The sequence below is a fragment of the Pygocentrus nattereri genome, chromosome 13, assembly GCF_015220715.1.
Source record: "Pygocentrus nattereri isolate fPygNat1 chromosome 13, fPygNat1.pri, whole genome shotgun sequence".
NCBI lineage: Eukaryota > Metazoa > Chordata > Actinopteri > Characiformes > Serrasalmidae > Pygocentrus > Pygocentrus nattereri.
The window spans coordinates 7,167,844-7,194,314 of record NC_051223.1 but is presented as its reverse complement, the minus strand read 5'-3'; the positions used below and the strand labels follow the sequence as shown (position 1 = coordinate 7,194,314).

Sequence of the window (26,471 nt, the reverse complement as noted above, 5' to 3'; positions counted from 1 at the left end):
AAGAGGCAGCTACATATTAAAGAGCCGTAATTCCTAAACCCTTCCTCCAGTTACGATGTGAATAGCCTCAAATTAAAGCTGAGAGTCTGCACTTTAAGCTCATGTTGATACAACTGTATCTTGAATATGTTTTGGTAAACAGCTAAAATACCAAAACTTGTGTCACTGTCCAAATATTTCTGGGCCTAACTGTATATTTTCGGGCATTAAGTGCGTTTCTTGGAGAAAGACAATTGTAGATTTGAATTGCTTTAGCCTGCCCGTGACTTGTTTTTTATTTAATTAATAATTTAATAAGGCTATTTAAACCTCTTACCTTCCATGATGTGAACTGAATCCCAGCTTGTGAAGCTATTGTGGTAGACTGTAAGTGACTGATGTTTTGAATACTCATTCTGACTCCTGTGAATTGAACTGATCGTACACTCAAAAACAACATCAACAAAAACACTTCTGTAACCAAACATTCCTACTCTTTCCCTAACCGAGTAGGTTTCCCTTCCCTTACTTTTTGACCTGACTATGGGGCAAAGCCGATCCACAAGCTGAATTTTCATGGGGAGCAACATACTGCATGCGACAGACCTTACCTAACCCCAGTCGCTCACACAGAGATGTACAAACACCATTTGAAAGAAGTTGGAACTGTAAACCGTAAGCAGGTTTCCTCTTTTTAACAAAAGAGGTAAAAAAGAGTACTCTGAACATCTTACTGAAGCAGCATTCATTTCTTGAATCACCACAGAACAATAACAGCATAAAGTCAATTTCAGCTGACTAGTGAAATATATGCAACATTAAGCCAATGAAACTATACCTTCATGTAGACTATGAGAGTTTAACTATCAGCTGGTAGGTCAAACAAACATTGCCTACTTATCAACCGACAATTTCCCAGACCCTGAATAAATTTCCTTGCTCCTGGGCAGTTGAAGGAACTGCTTTTTCTCTTAAATGTCACACAAAAGGTGGCCAGCGGAACAATGCCATATCAGAGGTCGGGAATGCTGAGAGATCGCAGCTGATTTTTCACCACGTCGAAGTGTTTTCGCTGCTCCGCCAAGATGTCAGGGAAGAACATCACTCGCTTGCCCTTGAACAGAATGGTGCCCTTGTCCCTTGTTGCCTTCATGGTCTTAACTTTGTCACTGTAGTTCAGGAATTTCATGACAATTGCTCTTGGAGGTAGTAACCTCTGTGCAGGATCAGTTATACCGTTATCTTTTCTTCCGATTCTGTGCGGCCTTTCGATTGTTAAGGGCATGGGAAAAACTGAAAGTTTCAGGGATCCATCTCACCAGGAAAGCACTCTTGTCGCCTCCTTCAGCCTCCTCCGCGAGCCCCACCAGGTGTAGATTGGACCTGCGGCTTTGATTTTCCAAACCGTCAACCTTCAGAGTGAGTGCCTTTATGGTAGCCTCCATTATTTCAGTTTGCTTTTGCAGAGATTCTATATTGCCCTCATTGGTAATCACATGGAACCTCTGCCTCACTCATGCAGGTTTCATGGGCATGCAGCTCCTGTTGGACGTTTTCAATGCCAGCGTCGAATCTAGATGTGAAGTCATCTTCCATCGTTTGGATGGCTTGCCTCCTCCTGGGCTACGTTTGTAGATTGTAAGTTTCTGTTTTCATTGTTTTCTGTATCGTTTTGTTGTAGGCATTTTGCCTGTAGTGTAAGCTGGTTCAATTTCTATTTCAGAATGAATGTGGTTAGTGGTCTTTAGTGTCGAATTTTCCAGATCATTTGTGACAGGCTCCGGGTTTGCGTCTAACTAGCAACACGCAATAACCAGAAGCCCCAAACGCTCCTTCTTAATATATTCACTTATTTGCCACTACAAAGAACACATGGATTCTTATAGAAAACATCCTAACAAATCAAAGCACAATCGAAGCAGAGGATTTACAATGTACTGGAAAACACCTCAGGTCTTCAAAGAAGTCAAGCATTTGAAAAGCACCTTACCTGAACCAGGGCTGGCCTGTCTGATGTATTCGCTGATATTTGAGTCAGGCTTTTTGGCCACAACCCTTAATCCACCGGTTAAAGTATTCGTGCTGACCCACCACCCTGTCTGGTCTGTGCCTCTGTGATAAGCTCAGACGATCAGCATGGAGGCCTCTCATCCTTCACACACCTGATAAATTGTGTAAGGCAGTGCAGCAGTGAACTTGGCTCTGCTCTGGCCAGATTGCGTGTTTTCTCTTTTCCAGGCAGTTGAATTTGGAGGGTGAGCATTCATTGTGCTTGTGATGATGTTTCTGATGGGTTTGAAAGGCACAGTGAGAGGGAAGGAGGGATGCAGGTGAAAGATAATGCAGTTGTAGGGGAACCAGGTTTGAGTCTGTCGAGAGAGCAGGCAATCAATATCCGGATATACCGCAAAAGGATTTGTTCTTTTTTGACAACAGAGTGAAAGAGAGGGATAGAGAACGAAATAATGCAGGTATGAATGTTAGTTCCCTCATATTTGGGAATCTTTCATTACTGTCACGTGGGGAATTAGGGCTGGGAATCAGAACAGCCCCCACTGAAAGATTTTATCTCAATACTCAAGCCAATATACATCATAACAATACTCATGGCATGATGCAACATTTCCATGATATTTAAGCCATTTCAAGATATTATTGTGATACTGTCATCAAGTCATGACACAATATTATAATGATACTTGAGCCAAGATACAATATTGTCACACTACTTGAGCCACTATGCAACATTATCATGATACTCGAGCCAATATGTTGTCATCATGATACCATTAATATAATTAAACGTAATTTATGACGTTAATAATTGAGTCATGATTCAATATTATGACAATATTTCAGCCACATACAACATTATCATGATACTTGAGCCAGTACATGTCATTATTATCATACAATTACCAAAGTTAAAACACTGATGCAATTCCCACGTCACGTTGACCATCTGGATATACCCTGTGTGTCCAGAGTGAATCTGTGAAGATTTGAGCGATGATTCTGTCAATAATCCAGTTCAGAAAACCACCGTTCAGATCTTGCCTTTGCCTCCATTAAATGCCCATTTAAATGTCTTAGCTCCACAAGTACAACCTCAAACTTCTCCTCATGTCTCAAACAGATCAAGATTGACTCAGATTGACTCAGACTCTGAGTTTTGTGCTGATGATCAACAATTTACAGCTAGATGCACATAAAACACGACTAAAAACGCAGTCACACTTATAGACTTTAGTCACACTTTAGCCTTATGAGGCCAAAGGCTATCCATGTGGTGTGTCCATCCTTTTAGCTGAGAGACTACATCCAGTCCACATTCCCTCTTTCCCTCAAAATCACACAAACAGGCCCTAAAACACATTTCAACAGTTAAATAACAATATATTTGTCAGATATTATTAAAATGAATGATTTTTAGCTCAGTCTTTCAGTTTACATTGATTTTGAGTATGAAAAATATCTGGTGTTAAATATGCAGCTCAAATTGTAATTGAAAACGAAGGCTGTTTTTACACTGAGCATGAATCCAGGAGGACAGAAAATCAATAAAATACATGGCCGCCTTATGCTAATTTTTATTCTCATTCATCATCATCATCATCATCATCATCATCATCACAAAAATTAATCACCATCAAAATGTTTGCACTTTCAGCTTTTAGACACTCCAAATGAACAATTTCTGAAAAGTTATCATTTATTTTTGTCATGATTGGCCCCTCGCAGTCCTGTCCATGTGTTCATGTTGTGTTTTGGTTTAGCCCGCATGTTCTTTGTTTTGGTTTTTTTTAGTCCAGCCCCCTCATTCGTGACTCCACCCCTGATTGTTTCCACCTGTGTTCCCGCTTGTTCCTCACTTACCCTGTGATGTGTTTGCCAATAGTTGTCGCTGGTCTTTGTTGTTTGTAATGTTTGGATGTTTGATCATACTTGTTTGATTCTGGTTAGTCTGTCATGTCTGACTTTAGATCTCTCCGTGTTGGCCATCTGACTTTGTCCACAAAAAAAGTCGCTTATCTCCGCACATGCGTCCACAACCTCGCTCCCTGTTATCATTTTCAAGACCTCTATAGGCAAAATATTACAAATTTTGCAGGCACTAGGTAAATTTTTGATAAAAAATGACCCAAATTCATAAAAATATCGAGTTTCTGTTAGCATTTACATTTCAAACAATGGCATGTCTGTATAACCCATGGTCTCCTGAAAATAACAACATATGGCATGTGTTAATGTGTCATATAAATACTTTATAAATGCAATTGTATTTGACATTGACCCCCCAAAAACCCCCCACATTTTAGGGCTCTAAGGCTTATTATTAACCGTTGTTATTATTATTATTATTATTATTAACATTATGTTGATACTTAAGCCATGATATCATACTGTATATTGACAATAAACTGGACTGGGCTGGGAACACTGACGCCCTCTACAGGAAGGGCCAAAGTCATCTCTATCTCCTGAGGTGCCTGAGGTCCTTCAACTTTAACGATCTTCTATGAGTCTGTGGTGGTGAGTGCAGTCCTCTATGCTGTCGCATGCTGGGGAAGCCAGCTGAGGGTTGCAGATGCCAACAGACTCAGCAAACTGTTCCGCATGGCCGGTGATGTTGTGAGCTTGGAGCTGGACTTGTTGATGGCAGTGTCCGAGAGGAGGACGCTGTCTAAGCTGCAGGCCATTATGGACAATGGCTCCCACCCACTCTACGACATGGTGATGAGACACAGGAGCTCATTCAGCGCAAAACTCATTCTACCCGAATGCACCGGAGAGCGCCACGTCATTCTTACCTGTAGCCATTAATCACTATAACTCCTCCCCCAATGTGCAATAACTCAGAGGTGCAATATTTGAACTGCTTTATACAGTATGTTTCATATTTACCATCATAGCCACTGCCACTTACTGTATTTGTAAGAATTTAAATGTGTACAAGTTTCTCTTTTTTGTCTTTTTTAAGTCACAGGACAGCGTTGTGTTCCAGAAATGAAAGGGAAAATGACAGATCTGAACAACAACAACTGGGAACGTTGCCTGTGATGCAGCTATCTGGCGTGTTCAGTGTGCCGTCCCTGGTGCTGAACACAGAGCTGAAGGGGCAGGATGAACCCGCATGAGAATTTCTGAAGAAATGCTGTCATTTGTTGCGGACTTTCTGAGCATACACAATTTGTTTGAGATGAGCCCAGAGATAAGTCGATAATAAAATAAAAAATAAAATCAAATAAAACCTGTCCTGTGACTTTTGACTCACCCTGTACAGGGAATTCTCAGAAACAGCAAGATGTACCTACTCACATAACTGCATTGCACTAAAGAGCCTCTGCTGTTCCCTTTTGCCTCGGATGAAAGAGCAGGGAGTTCTCGACCTGGAAGCAGATCAAAGGGCCAGTTCAGGTTGACCTGGAAGTGAGATCAAAGTGTAGCGTCTCCTTGGCATTCGAATTCAGTCGTCTCCCACCAGAGCGGAGAGACAAGCCTTAGCCCGTTTCTGTGAAATCAAACACGGCGGCTAGTGCTACCCCTGGATTTTTAATATGAAGCATGAGAGCGAATATTCTGCTGACAGTAACCTCTCCGCGCTAGGCCGCCGCTGCTATAGAGCCAAAGTGATGTCGCGGGATTGTTCTCATCTCCCAAAGGCATACAAGCAAATGCAGCCGGCTCAACGAGATCAAGGGCTTGCTCTCTTTATCTCCATCTCTTTTTCCTTTCCTCTCTTCACCTCGCTCCTTCCATTTCTCCCTCTCTCCTTCTCCCCCTGGCTCTTCTCCCGTTCCTGGAGAACATCAAAAGACTGCCTCATCTTTTTTTTTTTTTTCAGTACGGCATCACACAGACTTATTAATTTATATTTCTCACTCCCTCCACATTTCTTCATCAAAAGCTGTACAAAAGAGAGGTCTTTTGGTGGGGGTGGGGAGGTGGCGGATAAGAGTGGACGAGAAAAATGTATTTTGACGTGTCCTTGGGGTACAACTCTTCTCCCTCTCTCTTTCCGTTACCCAAAAGAAGTCTGGCACCGAAATCTCAACGTACCGACAGGCTTAACATTTTGCTGCTCCATCATCGAAATTTTTAAACGACTCAGAGCTTAATATGCCAGGATATGCCGGGACTGCCTCCAGCGATTATCAAGCTGAATACCTTGGTGAACTGGTAGAGTCTTTTGAAGCTTATTTGCAGTGATGCACTCGGTTGATTTTTTGCCTACATTTGAAATTTTTGTTTGTCAAAAGAGCTCCAGTCCAGTCATCTCGAGACGTAGTGCAACTCACTCCTGGCCAGTCAATCCAATTCAAATCAACTCCTCTCGTACCAGCACCATGTCAGTGTTACTGAAGTGCCCGCTCTGTGAGGGTCCATGGGGGTCCTGATCACTGAAGAACAGGGAAAAAGGCAACTAACAAAGTATCGGAGAAACAGATGGACTACAGTCTGTAACTGTAGAACTACAAAGTGCTCCTATACAGTAAGTGGAGCTGATCAAATGGACAATGAGCGTAGAAACAAGGAGGTGATCACAATGTCATGCCTGATCGTTGTACATACTGAATGTAAAAAACTACACTACTAAATTAATTTTCTTCATATTTCCTTCCTAATTGTCATGCTACAGTGAATATTACGTTCAGGAGATTTGCACATAGTGTCGAAATCAAGCTTTTTCACATATTTATGGCCTCCAGTGTTCCTCATCTATAGCCACAGTGACTCTCAGCCTCTGATCAGAGCTCCATCCCTACGTCTCAAGAATCTGCGTTGCTAAGCAAACATCATAAATAAATAAGCTCGCTCTGTGGAGTGATGGGAAATTTCTCCTGCCATCGCAAGATCGTCACATGAGCACAAGCATGACCTTTGGTAGTGAGAGGAAACCGAGACCTGCACCATTCTTCCCGTTGCCCTTTCAGCATAGGCGACAGCAGAGGTTTCCCATAATGCCCTGAATAAAGCACACAAAGAGCTTACAAGGTGGGACAATAGACACGTAAGGTCACAAACGATGCCCTTTCATTTTTAAACCACTAAGAGTTCCAACATGAACATGATTGGGATCTTGATCAAGACAGAGTGAATTACATCACGCTATAACGTTGAAGCCCTGAATGGTAAGTAAACGGAGACGTTCCACTTCCACACAGAAATGCCAGCCGTTAATTTACTCACTGGATCAACTTCTGGGAATACAACACACATTTGCTGTTCTGTGTATCTGTACTGAAGTTTTTCCATTTTGGGTGACTTTTTACTCAAGTCAAATATCTTAAAATTAGTCAAATATCTTCCTTTTTCCTCCACTACATTTTGAGAAATCTGTCGTTTCTTTTGGTTTCTGTGTGTATAAAAACGTAACATGTCAAAACGAAAGAAGTGCAAAGCCAGAGCACCAATCAGGGCCCAGTGGTCACTTTGTTTAGATCTTGTTTTGACCTGTTGGTCATACCGACCCTGTGCAGCACACGGTTCAACGTCAGCACAGCAGCGTAAAACTTTGGGAGAGTCTGTTCAACACAAATGATGAACTAACCTAACTTTGTGTAAACAGAGCACAATATAGAAATATGTCCACATATGCAGTCGAGACTGACGCGGCTTTTTTCTGAATTTCTACAAACACCATTTCATTTTATAGTAAATTAGTTTGGGCTGGTTTATGTTTATGAACAGAGGCCTACAGATCAACATAGTAAAGGAGCTTATTTGTGATCCTGAGTTTAAAGCCAGTTTTTATTCAACGTAAACTTGGAACTAAGTTGTAAATAAATCTGAAACTGAAACTTTGCTTGTGTGTAAAAAGTGATTTCAGAGCCACTCGGTTCTCCCTGATGGAAACTGTTACCTTCAGTGTTTTGTGCTTATGATCATTTTAATAGACGTCAGGGTCACTAATTAATGACGTTCTATTAAAAGACTGGTTTACCAAGAGAGACGCTGGAGGACTTTCACCTGAAATGAGTTCATGAAGCCAGTCTGGTTATAAAAATGATAACAGGACATCAGAGCCAGAATTACTCTTTTAGTACTTTTACTTTATACTTAAGTACATTTGAAGGTAAATACTTTAGTACTTTTACTGAAATGGAGGTCTAAAGGGAGGAACTTCTATTTTTACTGGAGTAATATTTTACCTTGGGTGTCTCTACTTTAACTCAGTCGTCTTGCTGCTGCTTTTTTCCAAACATTGTGGGCAGTGGGTAGCACTGTTGCCTCACAACAAGAAGGGCCTGGGTTTGATTCCTCAGCTGGGTAACTAGGGTCCTCTCTGTATGGGGCTTGCATGTTCTACCCATGTCCAAAGACATGCAGTCAGGACAATGGGTAATACTAATTTGCCCCTAGGTGTGAATGTGTATGTCTGTATGTCTGCACTGGATAAGTGAGTTGGATGATCAATCAATTAATTAAGTGAATTAAATAAAAACCTCACAATAGATGTTAACATCGAGTGTAAAGAGAACCATCCAGACTGTTACCAGCAAAGTTCAGGCATCAAATTTGGAATATTTCCAAAAAAGGTTTCTAAGGTAAACTATCAAACATTTGTTTTTTGTATTGTTTTCATTTGAACTAGAGTCAAACAGAATTGACTAATTACTGCTTTTAGCCTTACAATTACTGTCACAATGTTTTTGGAATCAAGGTTTGTATATAAACCTCAAGACGAGACTATAATACACACTACAGAGATGACTGGGATGTCAGGTATGCGGTATACAGTAAAATATTACATGACCATGTCAAGTGCAGTATGAATTATAGAGGTGAAGGCGTGTGTGAAACTGTTAACGTATGGAAAAAATATATTATATTTTTTATAAAATGTATTTATTTGTATTTGTTATCATATATTTTAAAAATTGCATGTAGTTTTAACAACGTTTACAGGTGTAGCTCTCTATCTATCTATCTATCTATCTATCTATCTATCTATCTACATACACATATATACATATATATGTGTGTGTGTGTGTGTGTGTGTGTGTGTGTGAACTGAATGAATGAAGCTGACTTTATATTATATGTGTACATATGCATTAGACAGCATTTTAGCTATTTTCATACATTTTGAAAAATTAATACATTTGCATATGTTTATTGTTGCATGCCACTTTTCTATGTGTAATATTTCCTAATACATTACAATATAAATGTATTTTAAAATATGTTTGGTCAACATGGCAATATATGCTGAAATACATTTCAGTGTTTGAATGTATTTCAGGGTGGACTGCAGTGTATTGGACATGCATTTCAAATGTATTAAAACACACGTCCATGTATGTTTTTCCATATGGGACCTGCCGTGATACAGCCAGACAGAATCACCTGGACGATGCAGGTGCAGATCGAAGGATGTGGGAATTCATAACAAACGTCTACAGCCATCTGACACAGAAGAGCTGCTGCAGCCCTCTTCACTACTGCATATCGCACTCGCCCTGGCTGTTTGTCTGATATGAGTTTTGTGCTGTCTGGGTTTTTTCCTGTTGTTTACAGTAGCTGTAAGTGGACAACAGCAGTGCTGCTTGTTTGACAGCTAAAAGACCTTTCTGGGTGTTACAGTGAGTGCAGTGCACTTTCCCTGCATTCTCTCTTGCTCTACACCTCCCTCCATTCACACCCTTCCTCAAGGGCCTTCAACCATGATGGATGAAATCAGGTCAATCTGTCTCTCTCTCCCTCTCTCTCTCTCTCTCTCTCTCTCTCTCTCTCTCTCTCTCTCTCTCTGTCTCTCTCTTTCACTCACTCTTTGTCTCTCTCTCTCTCTCTCTCTCTGTCTCTCTCTCTTTCACTCACTCTTTGTCTCTCTCTCTCTCCCTCTCTCTCTCTCTCTCTCTCTCTCTCTCTCTCTTTCTCTCTCTCTCTCTCTCTGTCTCTCTCTTTCACTCACTCTTTGTCTCTCTCTCCCTCTCTCTCTCTGTCTCTCTCTTTCACTCACTCTTTGTCTCTCTCTCTCTCTCTCTGTCTCTCTCTTTCACTCACTCTTTGTCTCTCTCTCTCTCTCTCTCTCTCTCTCCCAATCTCTGTCTCTCTCTCTATCTCTGTCTCTCTCTCTCTCTCTCTCTCTCTCTCTCTGTCTCTCTCCCAATCTCTGTCTCTCTCTCTCTCTCTCCCTCTCTGTCTCTCTCTTTCACTCACTCTTTGTCTCTCTCTCTCTCTCTGTCTCTCTCTTTCACTCACTCTTTGTCTCTCTCTCCCTCTCTCTCTCTGTCTCTCTCTTTCACTCACTCTTTGTCTCTCTCTCTCTCTGTCTCTCTCTTTCACTCACTCTTTGTCTCTCTCTCCCTCTCTCTCTCTGTCTCTCTCTTTCACTCACTCTTTGTCTCTCTCTCTCTCTGTCTCTCTCCCAATCTCTGTCTCTCTCTCTCTATCTCTGTCTCTCTCTCTCTCTCTCTCTGTCTCTCTCCCAATCTCTGTCTCTCTCTCTATCTCTGTCTCCCTCTCTCTCTCTCTCCCTTCTTTCATGTTTTCTTTATTGTTTCTCTCTTGTTTTTCTCTTTCTTTACTTTTTCTTTCTTTCTCTCTCTTTTTGTTCTATTCTTGCATCTAACCCCCCCTCTCTCTCTCTCTCTTTAATGTTTCTCTCTCATTTTCCTCTTTCTTTTGTTCTCTCTCTCTCTTATTTTTTAATGTAACCTCTCTCTCTCTCTCTCTCTCTCTCTCTCTCTCTCTCCCTCTCTCTCTCTCTCTCTCTCTCTCTCTCCACCCCTTTCCTCCTTTCTGGTTCTTTCCTCAATCTCTCTCTCTCTCTTTCTTTACATCTTCATTGTTGTTGTTTCCTCTAAAAACTCCTATCTTTTTCTTTTCTTTACTTCTTCTAACATCTCTCTCTTTTTTCTCCCTTCAAATTTGTCATTCCCTGTTCTTTCTTTAACCTTTCTCTTCTTCTTTCTTTTAGTATCTCTCTCTCTCTCTTTTCTTAACATCATTGTTGTTGTTTCCTCTAAACACTCCTCTCTTTTTCTTTTCTTCACTTCTTCTAACATCTCTTTTTTTCTCCCTTCAAATTTGTCATTCCCTGTTCTTTCTTTAACCTTTCTCTTCTTCTTTCTTTTAGTATCTCTCTTTCTCTTTTTCCTCTTTCTTTCCATCTTTTCTCCTTTTTTGTTCTTTTCTTTCATCTGCCCCCCCCCCTCTCTCCTACTGCTACCCTATCAGTCTGTCTGCATCAGGGCCTGAGAAAAGAGACTGCAACATCAATAAATAAACAGAACAGGGCTTCTGCGCGTCCTTCCCCTTTTCATTACTAATGCACTTAAACAACTTTACATGCACTCCTATTTTAAGACACAGAGTGAAAACAAAAAGTGTTACTGCCTTTTACTGGGTACCCATATTGTGCTTAAATAGGGGGGCCAAGCACCAAGTTGTCCGCATTTATTGTTTTTCATGTCACCTTTTATAATATTTTTTGTGTTGTTCCACGAAGGGATCCTTTAGCAGACATCAGTGTTTTTGCATGATATTTGAATGGTTTAGAAAAAAACGCAAACACATGACCAGTATAGGTAACCCTGGCCAAGTACTCCCCCTTTTCTAGTCTCAATAACATCTAAATTCTGGTCTCCAACATATAATTTCAAATACAGGAAGCAAGGAAAACACCTGTTAATTATGTTAAATACCAGTTAACCAGACCTTACTTGAAAAGTAGCTCTAATTTCTGAATATTTTTTTTTTACACAAAACAGCCTCAGAGAAGGGAATTAATTACTTACATTACAATACTAATTATGACTCTTATTAAAGTACAAAGTATTGTGCAAAAATCAGGGACCATAAACATTTATTTCAAATGGCCATTAAACACAAGAAGATATTTATGAGGAGACTAAATTTAAGATAATTCACTTTCATAAAGAAAAACGTATTTATTAAACTTATAAAAAAATGTATTTAGAAAAACGTATTTAAATAACTTATAAAGTTATTTCTTTTAAATAACTTATAGAGTTGTTTTATTTATTACACACACATATATGTCACTGATGTTGGAAGAAAACTCCAAAAATGGTAACTTTACAGGAGAAGGAAAGAAACTACTTTAATATTAATGTATGTCATTTTGGGTCATTCCTTTTATGTAAAGGGTATTTTATTTTTATTTTATTATCTCTGAGTTCATATATATGTATATATATATATATATATGGAGGTCTCTCTCTCTTAGTAGTAGAGGATGATAACTGCACTGGTACTTCCCATAGACGTCTCAAAAGACCACATGAAGAAGTAAGTACAGTGTATCAGACAAAACAAAGGAGGCTTCAAGAAAGGTTTAAATGCATGCTTTAAATATTTGAAACAATGTTGGCCATGGAACATCAACCTTCTAATATTAGTAGTATTAGTAGTATAAGCTCTTGGTCATGACAGATGTTGAGGAAAAGTTATTGGATTTAGTTAGTTTCTACCTGCTTCAAACCCAAATGTTGTGGTAAAACGATGAACACGCCAATTTGGATTCTGATAGATCATTAAAGTGGTTTTATAAATCAAAAGCAGTGGGTTATTAGACAAATTCTGTAAGCTTCAAGGTCTAGCTGTATGACGGAATTCCTAGTTTGGTCCAGCAAAAATTCCATGGTTGTATTTGGCAAAAACAAAATTCCTTCCTGTGAAAGAATTCACAGATATCAAAGTCTAAAGCCAAGCACGTCCCGTGTGTCAGAATGGCCGAGCGGTCTAAGGCGCCAGACTCAAGGTTCGTTACCTTCCTAAGTGATGAGGCTTCTGGTCTCCAGATGGAGGCGTGGGTTCAAATCCCACTTCTGACAACTGTTTTCACTTGGGGTAGTAGTTTGTCCTAAAGCCACAGAAACTCGTCATGAAAAAATTAAAAGCACGCGTTGAAGGTTTCAAGCAATGCAACGCTTTAAGTCTGAACTTTCTGATCTCCACTCTGAGATAGAGCTTCACACATTGTTTATGATATATTTTGTGGAGATATGATAAAGATTCATGAGTTTTTTCCATCTTTAAACCAAAGCATTACAAAAAACAAATGAGAACATCCATTTGATGTCAAAAAGAACAGTATTTTTCTTTTCTGGAACCAAAATTAGTACGCTACTAGAGGCACTTATAAAGTTTGACATCTCTGTTTGCTAGTAGGAGGTGTGGGATGTGATACTAGTTTGTTCAAGCAAAGATTTCATGGTTCTTTGTTCGGGAATAATGGAGAAATTTTCAAACGTTAAAATTTAAAATGATAGATGGTCAGTGTGCCAGAATGGCTGAATAGTCAAAAGGACCAGACCCAAAGTGTTCTACTGTCTATGAAGTGCCAAATTACTGGTCTTCCCAGGGAGATATGGATTGAAATCCCCCTACTGACAAGTTTATGTATATGTGGGAATAGTCTGTGTGAAATTGACTGAATTACTTCAAGAAAGGTTTAAATGTATGCTTAAAATATTTGAAACAATGTCGGCTGTGGAACCTGAACCTTCTCATCTTCATATTGATGAGACATGCCTCCTGGAAGGCTTGGTGAGGCGGAATGAAAGGACCATGTACCTGTAGAGCGACCAGAGTTGGTGCTGTCCTTTCACAGCGTACGCCTGCTGCAAAGCGGTGTACGAGTGGTTATCACTCTGGACGTGATCTGGACGCTCCAGCGTTCAGCTAATTATTCACGGCTATACACGTCATTATAAACGCATGCTCAGTATTTTTACCTTTGGCTGCACTGTCTTGTAGTGTGTTTGCTTTGTATTGCTAAATAAACACTGTGCATTTATTAAAGACGTGTAGTTTGTTTTCTTTGTCTCGCCAACCGGCCGCTTGGCTCAGTACACCAACCTTGTATCTACACTCCTTCTCAATTTTTGTCAAGTATGCTTATCATATAGGTGCACTTTGTTGTTGTGCAATTACAGACTGTAATTGATCAGTTTCTCTGCACAATTTGTTACCCCCCTTTCATTCTGATCTTCAACGGTCAGGACCCACATAGAACGGGTATAGGCTGGGTGGTGGGTGATTTTTCTCCCCCCTTGTCCTCTTGACTATATCTGTTTATTCACAGCCTATCCACCTGCTCATCTCCTTCAAGAGCATCTACCTCCATAGCAACTTCAGCCAGAGCATGTCTTCGGCACGAAACGCACAGCCGACCCGCTTTTGAGGTGAGTTTATGGTGCTTGAATAGTGTTTTATGAGATGTAAACAAGAGACCTGATCATCGCCATCATAGAGGTATCAAAACTATTTTGAGGGTCTGCATAAATGGTACACACACGTGGGCAACCACAACCTGCCTGACTTGACTTTTGTCCTTCGTTAACGCCTCCCCCACCCTCTCCCAAATTGTCCTCTGGAACGTACCTCTGTACCTTCCGTTACAGTTAACGTACATCTGAGAGGTGCAGCTGACACCACAGAGCGTATGTTGGAGCCCACAGATTTGCGAATGCTGAGATTTTGAAACGCAAGAAAAAAAATCAGCAACTTGGATTGTTTTCCAGCAGTGACGAGAACCAATGATGACGATGTCTACTACACAAATATGGCCAATTTATACATATCCAACAGGAATAGTAAACCCACACGTGTCTCGACACTTTTCTATGTAAGGTTACTAAGGACACGATAGTGGTAAATCCCAAAGTCAAAGTCATCCCTTCAAATTGTCATAATGCAAAGTCATGGGCTGGAGGTTAGGGAACTGGCCCTGTGACCATAAGGTTGCTGCTTCGATCCCCAACACCTACAGTCCATGACTGAGGTGTCCTTGAGCAAGACACCCAACTCCCAATTGCTCCCTGGGTGCCATGGATAGGGCTGCCTACTGCTCTGGACAAGTGTGCTTATTGCCCCCTAGTGTATGTGGTGTTTCACTGGGATGGGTTAAATGCGGAGGTGGGATTAAAAAGTATCACTTAACTGTCTTTTGTTTTTTAGGTATTTCAGCAGTACCATCTTTAACATGGTTTACAAGAACTTGTCTCTTGTTCTAGAAGAGCTTCAGTCATGGTATTTGGCATGCACGCTTTTAACTTTGTCCTGCTTTCTATCTACAACCTTTTGTCCATTACTTGCTGGTGAAAATGACCAATAAGCACAAATTACTCACTTTTCAGCATCAGCATGCTAAATATGTTTATCTCATGTTAGAGTTCACTTTTGGCATTTCTTTCTATTGAAAGAAACATCGTTTGTATAGTGAGCTACAACCTTTTTCTTGCTCATAATAAAAGTAATAGTAATTGGCGTTTTTCTTTCTACAGAAGTGTCTAAGCTTCTGTTACGCGTTCGCTATAATTGCTTCGTAGCTCGAGCGCAAAACTACAGAAGCAAAAGCAGGTAAACTGAACATGTCTTGGTTGAGCGAGCACATAGTGGGGAAAACATACAAATTGCCTACCTATGTTTTTCAGTTGAAATACACCCTTAGACCTCTGTGTGTTGTGACCCACGTCTTATATGGTTAAAATAATGACACTGAGACGAGTGGAACCATGAAGAATAAAAATATAATAATTTATTTCTGAAGTGACACGAAAGAGTCACTAAAGTGGAAATTTAATTATTTGTAATTATCTTGGGGGAAAAAAAAGAAAGTAAATAATTCAAATACTCAGAAGAACGGGTGAGATTAATATAGCTCATCAGCTTCGAGTGGCCGTTAACTCCACCTTTCCAGACGGAGAGAGAGGAAGAGAGACTTCCCGATTTATGTTGTTAAGGGAAACTGGGAGAAACCCTGAGATGAAGTATTTTTAACTTGAGAACATGCTTTTACAAATCGCCTACCGTTGATGCACAAAGCTTAAGGCTTGGTCCACAAAGTAAAGGTTAAAACGGTCTATCACTTGCCATAAGTGGCTGAACCTGAGCTGTCCCATATTAGATGTTGCCAGTAATGTTGCCGTCGAAAGGAGCACTTCGGGGTGAATTACACCCTGGGGGTGCGCTGAATAGGGGGGGTGCGCTGAATAGTAGTGCAAAGCGTGCAAAGTGTGTAAGTAAGTAAAACTTTATATAGCACTTTTCCAGAGTGACTCACAAAGTGCTTTACAAAGTACTTACAAATAAAATACAAGACAATTAAGATCATTATGATCATCTTCTTCTTCTTCTTCTTTCGGCTGCCACAGCGGATCATCTGCCTCCATCTTGCCCTATCCAGAGGATACATTTGTGGGGCTCATCAGCAACAGTGAGACAGAAATATAAATGACCAGAGTACTGATACTGTACTATATACTACAGATGACCAGGCTTTGGCGGTGGTTCTGGATTGTGTTGACATAGTTCACTCTCTGTTTTTGGCTTTTTTCTCTTTACAGTTGTCGCTGCTCTTCTTTGTTAATGTAACAGTGTCTTCATGTAACTGTATTCTGTTATTTACTTGGTTGAGTGTTGAAATTCACTGTGGTACGATTGTTTTTATGGCAATGCAATTTCCCCAGGGATCAGGAAGGCACTGTCTTGTTTATACTGAGCATACTTGTGTTAGATATTCCAATATCTTATATCCCATATTATATGTGTATTATGTGTTTCATTAGATATGGTATATTCACGTTATCTGTGTGACGGTCATGACTGGTCAGTGTTTAAATATACATGTGCATGTGTAGGATTCAGTGAAATTTAACCTTACCATCTGTATGTTACTTGCGCTGTATACACAATTGCACTTTTTAATGAACTTTAACGACGAATGTCGTTTTATGTTGACACTTGCAACCAAAAATGTTTCTTGTACTTGGTAAATAAATTCTGAATCTGATTTTGATTGCGTTTTAACATTAAAAAGACAGCTAAAGAAAAAGGTTTCGCTCAAGTTACTTACATTAAGTAAGAACACTATATTTAAATTTGTGTCCCAAAGTGATCTAAAAAGAATGCACATGCTTGGTATTACTGTTTCTGATCTCTTTATTTGTAAAACAAAACACTGAAAATGTTTTAAAAACACACCTCATTACAAATGAAAAGAATTAACATAGTTAAGGAAGTATCATCCGAATGGCAACAGGGATACAGGCAAAAAAAAAGGAAAATAATAGAAAATAATAATAATAAAAAAAAAAGATGAGCTAGACACAGGTGCTTCTACAGAACAACTGTTACTGTACTACCAACCATGTTATTGAATAAAGTGCATTATCTGGGGAAGCGTAGAAAAACTATAAAGTATCACTAAAACATTTACAATCGGTTCAATGAGATGCACTCATTCACAGATAGTCTTATTAAATAAACTACTGACAACACAACACAGCACTATAGTTTAGACCCTATATGTCAAACACAAGGCCCACCACACAAACATACCTGGCCCACAAAAGTATCCATCCATCCATCCATCCATCCATCCATCCATCCATTTTCTAAGCCGCTTCTCCGTCAGGGTCGTGGGGGCCCACAAAAGTAATGTAATTTAATGACCTTGCAGCAAAGAAAGGATGATAGGTGTATAGACCAAGCAGATAGGTAGGTTTAAAAGACAGAGCTCCTAGGGACATTTACATTTTGAATATTTCAAGGTTTACTGCAAGCGTCTGTTACTCTGCATATTTAAATAAACAATGGCCAGTTCGGGTTATAGCACAACACTAATTAAAAAAAGATCTTCTCTGGCTCACAGATGTGATGAGATTTACTGGTTGAATCTGATACCCCTGGTTTAGACCATTTGAAAGGTATCACTGAACATGACTTAGAATGAGAGGTCATGAATGAAATGAATACAGTATTTACCATGGAACCATACATTCACGTATTTACAAACAAATTACAGTACAGCTTACTCACAACTCATTTGTGATTGCGGCTGGCTGTTTTGTGGCATGCAGGTTGAGGACCTCTCTTGGATGAAGTCCTGCACAGACTTGATGTTAATTTTTGGTAGAGGCCTTGCACAGGACTGGATCTTCCACCGATATCTGATGCGGGATTCGCTCGTACACCTTCAGGATGGCCCTCTTTTCAGGGCTGGTGCGAGACCCTTGAGGTGATCGTAACCACAACAGTTTCACCAGTGTGTACATCAACCTGTTGTTCTGGGCACTGATGTGCTGCTGTGCTGGTGTGTAACGCTTGGCCATCTTCACCCTGTGCATCACAGCAGCATCAACAAGACCATCCCTTTTCCTGCGGCAATAGAGGGCATTGCTCCAGTGTGTTCTGTACAACTGGTTAAAACGCTGTGGCTGCGTGTCATGCTCTTCCACTGCACTCCAGGCTTCAAGGACTGTTCCTCTGCTCAGTGGTGACAGATTGTCCTCTGTCAGGCCAATCTCCACCAGCAAAGAGCAGAACATTTCCAGCTTTTGAAAGTCAGGAAGAGGGTTTGGACTGCAGGCATCCTCCTGTTAACAAAACGCCATACGGATTGGGTAAGTATAAATGCATACATATATATATTTTTTGTAGTAGTCCTTGCACTGTGTAAAATTTTAGCAGACACACAGCTACTCACAAAGGCCTGAGGGTGAACAGTGGAGGTTTCGTCGCTAGTGAGTGTGATGTGAGGCTAGTCTGCATCCAGTGCATCGCCATGTGCCTCCACGTCACTATAATACGCCTCGTCAACTTCACCTGGCTCGGGCTGCTTAGGGTGAACCACCTCCTCCTCTGGACTGGGTCCATCGTTGACAATGTCCCACTTATCTGACTGTTACTCCACTCACCTGCCATATTACCCCACTTACCTGACTGTTACTCCACTCACCTGCCATATTACCCCACTTACCTGACTGTTACTCCACTCACCTGCCATATTACCCCACTTACCTGACTGTTACTCCACTCACCTGCCATATTACCCCACTTACCTGACTGTTACTCCACTCACCTGCCATATTACTCCATTTATCTGACTGTTACTCCACTCACCTGCCATATTAGTCCACGTATCTGACTGTTACTCCACTCACCTGCCATATTACCCCACTTACCTGACTGTTACTCCACTCACCTGCCTTATTACCCCACTTACCTGACTGGTACTCCACTCACCTGCCATATTACCCCACTTACCTGACTGTTACTCCACTCACCTGCCATATTATCCCACTTACCTGACTGTTACTCCACTCACCTGCCATATTACCCCACTTACCTGACTGTTACTCCACTCACCTACCATATTACCCCACTTACCTGACTGTTACTCCACTCACCTGCCATATTACCCCACTTACCTGACTGTTACTCCACTCACCTGCCATATTACTCCATGTATCTGACTGTTACTCCACTCACTTGCCATATTACTCCACTTATCTGACTGTTACTCCACTCACCTGCCATATTATCCCTCTTACCTGACTGTTACTCCACTCACCTGCCATATTACTCCATGTATCTGACTGTTACTCCACTCACTTGCCATATTACTCCACTTATCTGACTGTTACTCCACTCACCTGCCATATTACCCCACTTACCTGACTGTTACTCCACTCACCTGCCATATTATCCCTCTTACCTGACTGTTACTCCACTCACCTGCCATATTACCCCACTTATCTGACTGTTACTCCACTCACTTGCCATATTACTCCACTTATCTGACTGTTACTCCACGTATCTGACTGTTACTCCACTCACCTGTCATATTACTCCACTTATCTGACTGTTACCCCACTCACCTGCCATATTACACCACTTACCTGACTGTTACTCCACTCACCTGCCATATTACCCCACTTATCTGACTGTTACTCCACTCACATGCCATATTACCCCACTTATCTGACTGTTACTCCACTCACCTGCCATATTACCCCACTTATCTGACTGTTACTCCACTTACCTGCCATATTACTCCACTTACCTGACTGTTACTCCACTCACCTGCCATATTACCCCACTTATCTGACTGTTACTCCACTTACCTGCCATATTACTCCACTTACCTGCCATATTACACAACTTACCTGACTGTTACTCCACTCACCTGCCATATTACCCCACTTATCTGAATGTTACTCCACTCACTTGCCATATTACTCCACTCACCTGCCATATTACTCCACTTATCTGACTGTTACTCCACTTACCTGCCATATTACTCCACTTATCTGACTGTTACTCCACTCACCTGCCATATTACCCCACTTATCTGACTGTTACTCCACTTACCTGCCATATTACTCCACTTACCTGCCATATTACACAACTTACCTGACTGTTACTCCACTCACCTGCCATATTACCCCACTTATCTGAATGTTACTCCACTCACTTGCCATATTACTCCACTCACCTGCCATATTACTCCACGTATCTGTTACTCCACTCACCTGCCATATTACCCCACTTACCTGACTGTTACTCCACTCACCTGCCTTATTACCCCACTTACCTGACTGGTACTCCACTCACTTGCCATATTATCCCACTTACCTGACTGTTACTCCACTCACCTGCCATATTACCCCACTTACCTGACTGTTACCCCACTTACCTGACTGTTACTCCACTCACTTGCCATATTACCCCACTTACCTGACTGTTACTCCACTCACCTGCCATATTACCCCACTTACCTGACTGTTACTCCACTCACCTGCCATATTACCCCACTTACCTGACTGTTACTCCACTCACCTGCCATATTACTCCACTTATCTGACTGTTACTCCACTCACCTGCCATATTACCCCACTTACCTGACTGTTACTCCACTCACCTGCCATATTACCCCACTTACCTGACTGTTACTCCACTCACCTGCCATATTACCCCACTTACCTGACTGTTACTCCACTCACCTGCCATATTACCCCACTTATCTGAATGTTACTCCACTCACTTGCCATATTACTCCACTTACCTGACTGTTACTCCACTCACCTGCCATATTACCCCACTTACCTGACTGTTACTCCACTCACCTGCCATATTACCCCACTTACCTGACTGTTACTCCACTCACCTGCCATATTACTCCACTTATCTGACTGTTACTCCACTCACCTGCCATATTACCCCACTTACCTGACTGTTACTCCACTCACCTGCCATATTACCCCACTTACCTGACTGTTACTCCACTCACCTGCCATATTACCCCACTTACCTGACTGTTACTCCACTCACCTGCCATATTACTCCACTTACCTGACTGTTACTCCACTCACCTGCCATATTACTCCACTTACCTGTTACTCCACTCACCTGCCATATTACCCAACTTACCTGACTGTTACTCCACTCACCTGCCATATTACTCCACTTACCTGACTGTTACTCCACTCACCTGCCATATTACTCCACTTATCTGACTGTTACTCCACTCACCTGCCATATTACCCCACTTATCTGACTGTTACTCCACTCACCTGCCATATTACCCCACTTATCTGAATGTTACTCCACTCACTTGCCATATTACTCCACTCACCTGCCATATTACTCCACGTATCTGTTACTCCACTCACCTGCCATATTACCCCACTTACCTGACTGTTACTCCACTCACCTGCCTTATTACCCCACTTACCTGACTGGTACTCCACTCACTTGCCATATTACCCCACTTACCTGACTGTTACTCCACTCACCTGCCATATTATCCCACTTACCTGACTGTTACTCCACTCACCTGCCATATTACCCCACTTACCTGACTGTTACCCCACTTACCTGACTGTTACTCCACTCACTTGCCATATTACCCCACTTACCTGACTGTTACTCCACTCACCTGCCATATTACCCCACTTACCTGACTGTTACTCCACTCACCTGCCATATTACCCCACTTACCTGACTGTTACTCCACTCACCTGCCATATTACTCCACTTACCTGCCATATTACTCCACTTACCTGCCATATTACCCAACTTACCTGACTGTTACTCCACTCACCTGCCATAGTACTCCACTTACCTGACTGTTACTCCACTCACCTACCATATTACCCCACTTTTCTGACTGTTACTCCACTCACCTGCCATATTACCCCACTTACCTGCCATATTACTCCACTTACCTGCCATATTACCCCACTTATCTGACTGTTACTCCACTTATTTGACTGTTACTCCACTTACCTGCCATATTACCCCACTTATCTGACTGTTACTCCACTTACCTGCCATATTACTCCACTTACCTGCCATATTACCCCACTTATCTGACTGTTACTCCACTTACCTGCCATATTACCCCACTTATCTGACTGTTACTCCACTTACCTGCCATATTACCCCACTTATCTGACTGTTACTCCACTTATCTGACTGTTACTCCACTTACCTGCCATATTACCCCACTTATCTGACTGTTACTCCACTTATCTGACTGTTACTCCACTTACCTGCCATATTACCCCACTGATCTCTCTGTCACCCCACTGATTCCTTTCTCTGCCATTATACACCCTTTAACTGCTGCTGCACTCAGCACTTTAACTTCAGACTCATACTTTGCACATTGCAAGTTTTACAGGTATGACTGTGTGTGTGTGTGTGTGTGTGTGTGTGTGTGTGTGTGTGTGTGTGTGTGAGTGATGGTAGGAATGCAGGTTTTATTTTGTTGTATTTTAGATTTAATCGTAAGCAGTCCTGGCCAATAAAGCTTGATTCTGATTCTGAGATTCTGCACCGTGAAACCCCCGGACAGCTGGGGCAACATCTTTATTGCTCAAATACGTTAAGCTGTGTGATTCGACCCATTTAGCTAGGTTAGCTAACACAAGACAGGATGGATATCGACAGAAACGTTGCCGTAGTGGGCAGAAGCATTTAAAAGACCTCCGGTAGGCGAAGGGACACTAACTAGCGGCAAGGTTAGCCAGCTAACGTCAACACAACTCCTCTAATAACGCTTTCATTTAAACGTCGTGTTTGACTTGAACTCCGAAAAATAACTGCTCTTCTAGTAAACATGGCTTCTCGCGTCTTACCTCAATGCCCCGTCACCAACGGGTCACTTCTGTCACAGAGAAACGCTAAACACGCCCACGGCGGCAGCGCCCGAGCATCGACCCGACAGCGGCAGGGCCCGTGCATCGACCCGACGCTGGTCTAGCCTCACACGGCGGCAGCGCCCGAGCATCCGACATCGCGATTAGTCTAGACTTACACACGGCGGTAGCGGACCTGAAGGCGATTGGTCCAGAGTCACCGAAGACTCGAGTCACCGTAGACTCCGAGTCAGAACGCGCGGCTGTCTACAGTCTTACAACGACGAAATATAAATATACAGGATTGGATTCGGTGAGATACACGTATATCTATTTTTGATGAAAATAAGCCAAATAAGCCTAACTACATTCGACCACGGGCCGTGCTAACGCTAAAGCTAATCCAATGCTATCGAATGCAGTACAATGCACGGCTTGAGTTAAGCTAAACTAATATGTGCATGTGTTTGTATAAAGAAATGAAAATATAATGTGAATTTCTTCATTGAAACATGACTGTGTAGAGATAACAAAGCGCTGTTTTTATAAACAGGTCGGTTTTTTGGTCTGGTTGAATCCTTCGAGAACTTTGTTTATCATCGTTCGGCTGCACGTAGCCAGTGCACCGAATGGACGCTAGATGGCGCGCCGAGCCCACATTTGAGAGCCAACCGCTGGAGCTGGAGCTGGAGCTGGGCTCTTCCTCTGTCTGCTCGCCCGCTGAGTGGTAGGACTGTCTCTTGATATTGAAGTGAATAGATCTTGATAAAAGAGACGCTGAGGAGGAGAATTCTGTTTTATTTCTGAAACTGCTGATTATTGACTCTTTGTAATTGGAAACGTGTCTGTTTTTTTCTATCTTGATGATTGCTGTTAGTGATCATTGTTGGTTTTGTTCTTGGTGGTTGAATTTATATATTTTTTGTTGGTTATTTTGGGTTAAATAACTGAGAAGGTGATTTTAATCTAAAGAGAAACTTAAACAGAAGAAATGAATATTACTATTTTCTAAATAGGGAATAAAACTCCTTAGTACTTACTTTAACCGGAGGAACTGCAATCTATGAGAACCTAGAAGGAAAAGAAAGAGAGCAAAATGAGTTGTTGAAATAGCTGTAAATAGGTTATAATAATTAATTTTTTTGTTTGTGTGTTTGTTTGTTTTTTGTGTGTGTGTGTGTGTGTGTGTCTGTCTGTCTCTCTCACTCTGTCCCTCTTCCGGTCTCTCCATTCACACGTGGTTCCCGATTTTGCCATCGGTCATATAGAGGGCCTCTGGCTAGTGTTATTGGGGACGAGCCCAAGTCTTTAAAGGAGGCCTTCAAGATGCCTGAAAGGAGAGAGAGGACACGTACCACAGATTATGTCTTTTAACTGGTTTGTGGTTTGATATCTCTTATTTTAGGAGTGTGCTTTTTTTTTGTTTTTTTTAGCCAGTACTTCCTTTAACTTAATGTACAAGAGCTTGTCTCTCGGGTTACAAGAGTGCTTGTCGTTTTACTTGCACGGTTTTCACTTTACGACTTTTTCATCTACAGTATTTGTCAGTCACTTGTCGGTGAAAAGAAACATCAAGTCTAAATGATGAAATTTTCAGCATCTGTGTTTCAAATGTCACCTTATGTAATTATTAGCCTTTAGTATTTCTTTATAAATAAAAAAGGATGATGTTTGTGTGAGAGAGATTGGTTTGCTTTGTTTTCTAGGCAGTTGTGCCAATGTTGTCCACCCCAGACATGCCTGCTGGAAGGCTTGGTGAGGCGGAATGAAAGGACCATGTACCTGTAGAGCGACCAGAGATGGTGCTGTCCTTTCACAGCGTACGCCTGCTGCAAAGTACGAGTGGTTATCACTCTGGACGTGATCTGGACGCTCCAGCATTCAGCTAAGTATTCACGGCTATACACGTCATTATAAACGCATGCTCAGTATTTTTACCTTTGGCTGCACTGTCTTGTAGTGTGTTTGCTTTGTATTGCTAAATAAACACTGTGCATTTATTAAAGATGTGTAGTTTGTTTTCTTTGTCTCGCTGTTGCTGTGAGGAATTCCGCTTGGCTTCACCATACGCCAACCGGCCACTTGGCTCAGTACACCAACCTTGTATCCACACTCCTTGTCAATTTTTGTCAAGTATGCTTATCATATAGGTACACTTTGTTGTTGTGCAATTACAGACTGTAATTGATCTGTTTCTCTGCACAATTTGTTACCCCCCTTTCATTCTGATCTTCAATGGTCAGGACCCACATAGAACGGGTATAGACTGGGTGGTGGATGATTCTCAGCACAGGACTGGTCAAAGGACGCTGCTTCCAGGCCACTGTTGCCTGCAGAGGGCCATGTTACGTTAGAGTGGGCTAGACAGATGGCTTTATTAATCCCAGAGGGACAAAGTACAGTAAAGAGCCAAAATAAGTGAAAATATCACAGTATGCTGTTTAAATGCCCGAATAGAAGAGGTAAATGTATGGTGGTGTAAAAGAATATGTCTGCAACGTGAGAATGTTTGAGGAAAAACTTGTGGCATTCCTCCCTGCTGAACTGATCTCATTTTCAATTGATCAAATCATAGTAAATTTGTTGTTATTGTTTCTTGCTACATGGGCTTAAAGGAGGTAGCAGGAGTGTTGAAGAATTCAGCAATACTAGTTGAAATTCCTGAATGGCGGTTGAAGTTACGGAATTCCTGAATGCCGGTTGACGTTCTGGAGTTCCGGAATGCCGGTTGGCGATCCGGAATTTTGGAATGCCGGTTGACATTCCGGAATGCCGGTTGGAGTTTCGGAATTTCGGAATGCCGGTTGACGTTACGGAGTTCCGGAGTGCCGGTTGACGTTACGGAGTTCCGGAATGCCGGTTGACGTTACGGAGTTCCGGAATGCAGGTTGACGTTACGGAGTTCCGGAATGCAGGTTGACGTTACGGAGTTCCGGAATGCAGGTTGACGTTACGGAGTTCCGGAATGTCGGTTGGCGTTCCGGAATGCCGGTTGGAGTTCCGGAGTTCCGGTTGGAGTTTCGGAATTTCGGAATGCCAGTTGACGTTCCGGAATGCCGGTTGGAGTTCCGGAATGCCGGTTTCACTGGGTTTTTTTTATTCTGGAATTTCCATCGGTATTCCGGAATTTCAACTGGTATTCTGGAATTTCAACTGGTATATCATCCACTGTTAGTAAAACTTCATTTTTTCCCTCCCCCATTAAAATATACAGTATTGTCTTTGGGATATTCGAGTGCTATTTGTGGATGTTGTGGATGGTGGTAAAAGATTATTCTTGAATTTCAACTGGTATTCTGGAATTCTGGAACTTCAACTGGTATTCTGGAATTTCAAATTGTATTCCTGCATTTCAACTGGAATTCTGGAATTCCAGAACTTCAACTGGCATTCTGGAATCCCGGAACTTCAACGGGTATTCCGGAATTCAGTCCTCTTGACCAGTTGAAGTTCTGGAATTCCGGAATACCAGTTGAAATTCCAGAATGCCGATTGAAGTTCCAGAATGCCGGTTGAGATTCCGGGAATTCCGTTTGAGGTTTCGGAATTCCAGAGTGCCAGTTGAGGTTCTGGAATTCCGGAATGCCGGTTGAG

The 26,471-nt window shown here is 41.7% G+C and overlaps 2 long non-coding RNA genes and 1 other non-coding gene across 3 annotated transcripts; 2 read left to right on the top strand and 1 right to left on the bottom strand.

The window, feature by feature from the left end:
• The first annotated feature begins 12,671 nt into the window (after positions 1-12,671).
• On the top strand, positions 12,672-12,782 carry trnal-caa. Its single transcript has 2 exons — positions 12,672-12,709; positions 12,737-12,782. It is a non-coding gene; the product is annotated as a tRNA-Leu (tRNA).
• Positions 12,783-16,875: 4,093 nt separating this feature from the next.
• On the bottom strand, positions 16,876-23,014 carry LOC108424685. Its single transcript, XR_001857638.2, has 2 exons — positions 22,878-23,014; positions 16,876-18,329 (listed from the first exon to the last, which is right to left on the bottom strand). It is a non-coding gene; the product is annotated as an uncharacterized LOC108424685 (long non-coding RNA).
• A 43-nt stretch (positions 23,015-23,057) lies between these two features.
• On the top strand, positions 23,058-24,882 carry LOC108424684. Its single transcript, XR_001857637.2, has 4 exons — positions 23,058-23,190; positions 23,431-23,604; positions 24,146-24,254; positions 24,584-24,882. It is a non-coding gene; the product is annotated as an uncharacterized LOC108424684 (long non-coding RNA).
• The last annotated feature ends 1,589 nt before the right edge of the window (positions 24,883-26,471 follow it).